This window comes from Nomascus leucogenys, chromosome 18, assembly GCF_006542625.1.
Source record: "Nomascus leucogenys isolate Asia chromosome 18, Asia_NLE_v1, whole genome shotgun sequence".
Taxonomy (NCBI): domain Eukaryota; kingdom Metazoa; phylum Chordata; class Mammalia; order Primates; family Hylobatidae; genus Nomascus; species Nomascus leucogenys.
Window position 1 is genome coordinate 14,879,783 of NC_044398.1, and position 5,359 is coordinate 14,885,141.

General features: G+C 38.5%; 1 pseudogene across 1 annotated transcript; it reads left to right on the top strand.

The window, feature by feature from the left end:
- Positions 1–3,988: 3,988 nt before the first annotated feature.
- On the top strand, positions 3,989–5,017 carry LOC100579547 (annotated as a pseudogene). Its single transcript, XR_121175.4, has one exon. The product of XR_121175.4 is annotated as an annexin A2 pseudogene (transcript).
- Positions 5,018–5,359: the final 342 nt, after the last annotated feature.

Consider the following 5,359-nt stretch of genomic DNA (forward strand, 5'->3'; position numbering starts at 1 on the left):
ATGAGAAATATACACAGGTTTCCATGCATGTAGGAAAAAAACCAGAGTTTAGTGCTATCCAGTTTCAGGCAACCACTGGAAATCTTGAAGCATATAATCCATAGATAAGGGGGACTACTGTTATGTTTGTGAACATATACAGTATGGTTAGTTAAGGGAGGTCATGTTTAATCAGGCTTCTGAAATTATTTGAAAACATTACATCTATAATAGATAGCAGAAATTCAATGATGTAGTACTCTTGTATGTATTTTTCTCCAGGCAAAAAGCTACATTATGTGTGCGTGAAAACGTGTGTGTCTGTGCGTGTGTGTGTTTGTGTGTGTGTAAGCTAACAAATAGATTCTAGAAACCAGTCTTGAAAGCAAAGAGAAGATGGGGACTTGGTAATAATCTGACCTGTGGTGATTATTATAGTTCATCAAACTGTACAATGCTGGAAAAGCCAGTTTCTATAGTGTCTTTTAAAAGTGTGTTTGTCCTTAGGCATGGGCAAGGACTTCATGTCTAAAACACCAAAAGCAATGGCAACAAAAGCCAAAATTGATGAATGGGATCTAATTAAACTAAAGAGCTTCTGCACAGCAAAAGAAACTACCATCAGAGTGAACAGGCAACCTACAAAATGGGAGAAAATTTTCACAACCTGCTCATCTGACAAAGGGCGAATATCCAGAATCTACAATGAACTCAAATAAATTTACAAGAAAAAAACAAACAACCCCATCAAAAAGTGGGCGAAGGACATGAACAGACACTTCTCAAAAGAAGACATTTATGCAGCCAAAAAACACATGCAAAAATGCGCATCATCACTGGCCATCAGAGAAATGCAAATCAAAACCACAGTGAGATACCATCTCACACCAGTTAGAATGGCCATCATTAAAAAGTCAGGAAACAACAGGTGCTGGAGAGGATGTGGAGGAATAGGAACACTTTTACACTGTTGGTGGGACTGTAAACTAGTTCAACCATTGTGGAAGTCAGTGTGGCGATTCCTCAGGGATCTAGAACTAGAAATACCATTTGACCTAGCCATCCCATTACTGGGTATATACCCAAAGGACTATAAATCATGCTGCTATAAAGACACATGCATACGTATGTTTATTGCGGCACTATTCACAATAGCAAAGAGTTGGAACCAACCCAAATGTCCAACAACGATAGACTGGATTAAGAAAATGTGGCACATATACACCATGGAATACTATGCAGCCATAAAAATGATGAGTTCATGTCCTTTGTAGGGACATGGATGAAACTGGAAAACATCATTCTCAGTAAACTATCGCAAGGACAAAAAACCAAACACCGCATGTTCTCACTCATAGGTGGGAATTGAACAATGAGAACACATGGACACAGGAAGGGGAACATCACACTCTGGGGACTGTTGTGGGGTGGGGGGAGGGGGAAAGGATAGCATTAGGAGATACACCTAATGCTAAATGACGAGTTAATGGGTACAGCACACGAACATGGCACATGGATACATATGTAACAAACCTGCACATTGTGCACATGTACCCTAAAACTTAAAGTACAATATTAAAAAAAAAAAGTGTGTCCAAATTACTTTGATGATTGCCAAATATAATGATTTTTCCTAATGTATATTAATGCAAAGTGCTTAAATAGAAAGTGGCATATCTCCCTTACTTTCCCTAAGAAAATGACCATTATTGCATATAACAATGAATAAAATTTTACTGAATTTTTAATCTTCATATTCAAATTATATCTGAGTCTTTGAATTTCAAAAATAGGATAGATGATTCTACTTTCAAAACCTTTACTTGCAATATCTTGAGATTACAGAAGCAGAATTGCTAAACACCTGGGAAATCTTACTTTTCTCTGGCTGGAAAGCTCCACACTTCCTTTCCCTTACAGGAAGGTGAAAAAACATATGAATGGAAAAGAAAAGGGGACGATTGAGAAGATAAGGAAGAAGAGGAGAGGCGAGAAAGGAGAGAGAGAAGAAAGGTCAGCACAACTTTTAAACGGGGTGGCCCTTGAAAGTAGAGGATTAAAGGAATCCTGACTTCCTTGACTCCTTCAATCCTTAAGGTCTCAGTAGTACCTAGAGGATGGCTTATCTCGTGGTTAGAATATTCCAGAAAAAGACACTAGAGGAGGGATTTTATGGCTTTAGCCTGTGAGTAAAAGGAATGCTGCTGTCAGTTTTCTATCCAGCACTATTTCTAACCTCTTACTCAATAACTTGTTACCCTAGTCATTAATTTCTCATGTGTAACGTGGCTTTTTGCCTGAAGAAAAATACAAGAGTACTACATCATTGAATTTCTATCATCTATTATAGGTGTACTATTTTCAAATAATTTCAGAAGGCTGGTTAAACATGACCTCCCTTAACTGAAGCAGCAGTGTTTGTCATAAAATTTTTCTTACGATGAAGAATTTCCACAGCATCACTTTAGTAGTTTCCATTCTTTTTCCTACTCCTCTAATTATATTTACTCATCATATTTTTAAATAAAATTATAATTGGCAGAGATTGATGAAGAAAAAGATGAAAAATATAAAAGACACGAGATGTTGACAGTATTTCTAATCATTTCTTGCACTGAATTAAAAACACAGAGAAAACTGCATAAAATCTAAACGTGCAGCTAAAAAGTTATTATACAGTTAACACTTATAACCACTTTCAAGGTCAAGATGTGAAATAATATGAGCACTCTGCACACCCATTCAAATCACAAACTGGTCTTTTTCTTCTAAAGGCAATCACTATCCTCAATGTAAAGGTAATGACCGCTCACTTTCTTTGTAGTATTACTACCTAAAGAATGATAACTCAATGGAATCATTCAGTTTTGCTTATTTTTGAGCATTATATAAATGGAATAATATGTTATACATAAATATGGGTCTGAATTCTCTTGCTCAATGTTATATTTGTGAGATCAATTGACATTAGTGTGTGTAGTTGTAGTTCCATTTTCTTGTGACTGTTGTAAGGCATTTCAGTTGATGAATATACCCACAATTTATACACCAGTTTTCCTGTTAGTGGACATTTGGATAGTTTCCAGTTTAGGGCTTTTATGATGAATGCTTTGAATATTCTTACATGTTTCTGAGTTCATATATAAATACATTCCTGTCGTCTATATACCTACGAGGAAATAGTTGCGTTTTTCATATTTTAAAATTACTAGATAATATCACACTGTTTTCCAAAGCGATTGCATGAATTTATATTCCCTAAAAGAAATAGTATGAGTTTTTCTACGTTCATACAAACACCTGCAATTTAATTTTATCTTCTTTTTTGGGTTCAATTTATAGAAACTTTAATATTCTTTTCCTTGATGACTAATGAAATTGAACAACTTTTTTTCAATTGTTTTACTGTACATGCCAATTTCCGCTTTATTCACATTTTTTACCCTTTTTTGTTTGTTTATATTTTTCTAATTGATTTGTAATTCTTTAGATTTTCTGATTATGTGTCTTTTATTTAGAATTTTCAAACATAGTCTCAGACTTTAACTTTTTTTATGATCAAATCTTTATGACCAAACTTACATTTAAAATTTATGATCAGGCCAGGTGCAGTGGCTCACGCCTGTCATCCAGCACTTTGGGAGGCCGAGGTGGGTGGACCACTTGAGGTCAGGAGTTCGAGACCAGCCTGGCCAACATGGTGAAACTCCATCTCTACTAGAAACACAAAAAATTAGCTGGGCGTGGTGGCCGGCGTCTGTAGTCCCAGCTACTCAGGAGGCTGAGGCAGGAGAATCACTTGAACCCAGGAGGCAGAGTTTGCAGTGAGCCGAGATCATGCCATTCCACTCCAGCCTGGGCAACAAGAGTGAAAGTCTAAAAGACAATAATAATAATAGTAACAATAAAAATAAAAATAAAAAATAAACTTAATAATCAGTGCTTTTTGTATTCCGTTGAAAATTTTTGGCTCAGCATCTGGGGACGCTCTCAGCTCTCAGTGCCCGGCCCAGCTTCCTTCAAAATGTATACTATTTATGAAATCCTGTGCAAGCTCAGCTTGGAGGGTGATCACTCTACACCCTCAAGTGCATATGGGTCAGTCAAAGCCTAAACCAACTTTGATGCTGAGGGGGATGCTTTGAACATTGAAAGGACCATCAGCACAAAAGGTGTGGGTGAGTTCACCATTGTCAACATTTTGACCAACAGCAGGAATGCTCAGAGACAGGATATTACCTTTGCCTAGCAGAGAAGGACCAAAAAGGAACTTGCATCAGCACTGAAGTCAGCCTTACTGGCCACCTGGAGACAGTCATTTTGGGCCTATTGAAGACACCTGCTCAGTATGATGCTTCTGAGCTAAAACCTTCCATGAAGGGGCTGGGAACCGAGGAGGACTCCCTGGTTGAGATCATCTGCTCAACAACCAACCAGGAGCTCCAGGAAATTAACAGAATCTACAAAGAAATGTACAAAACTGATCTGGAGAAGGACATTATTTCGGACACATATGGAGACTTCCGCAAGCTGATGTTTGCCCTGGCAAAGGTTAGAAGACCAGAGGATGGCTCTGTCATGGATTATGAACTGATTGACCAAGATGCCTGGGATTTCTATGACGCTGGAGTGAAGAGGAAAAGAACTGATGTTCCCAAGTGGATCAGCATCATGACTGAGCAGAGCATGTCCCACCTCCAGAAAGTATTTGACAGGTACAAGAGCTACAGCCCATCAAGAGAGAGCATCAAGAAAGAGGTTAAAGGAGACCTGGGAAATGCTTTCCTGAACCTGGTCCAGTGCATTCAGAACAATCCCCTGTATTTTGCTGATTGGCTGTACTACTCCACGAAGGGCAAGGGGACTCGAGATAGGGTCCTGATCAGAATCATCATCTCCCGCAGTGAAGTGGACATGTTGAAAATTAGGTCTGAATTCAAGAGAAAGTACGGCAAGTCCCCATACTATTACATCCAGCAAGACACTAAGGGCGACTGCCCAGAAATCGCTGCTGTACCTGTGTGGTGGAGATGACTAAAGCCCAACATATCTTGAGCTTCCAGAAATGGTGCTCCCCATGCTTCCAGCTAACAGGTCTGGAAAACCAGCTTGCAACTAACATTCCCTGTGGCCGTCCCTGTGAGGATGACGTTAGCATTGCCCCCAACCTCATTTTAGTTGCATAAGTATAGCCTGGCTTTCCTGTCTAGTCTCTCCTGTAAGCCAAAGAAATGTACATTCCAAGGAGTTGAAAGTGAAGTCTATGATGTGAAACACTTTGCCTCCTGCGTACTGTGTCATAAACAGATGAATAAACTGAATTTGTACTTCAGAAACAAAAAAGGAAAATGTTAATATACCTTGAAGTTATGAATATATT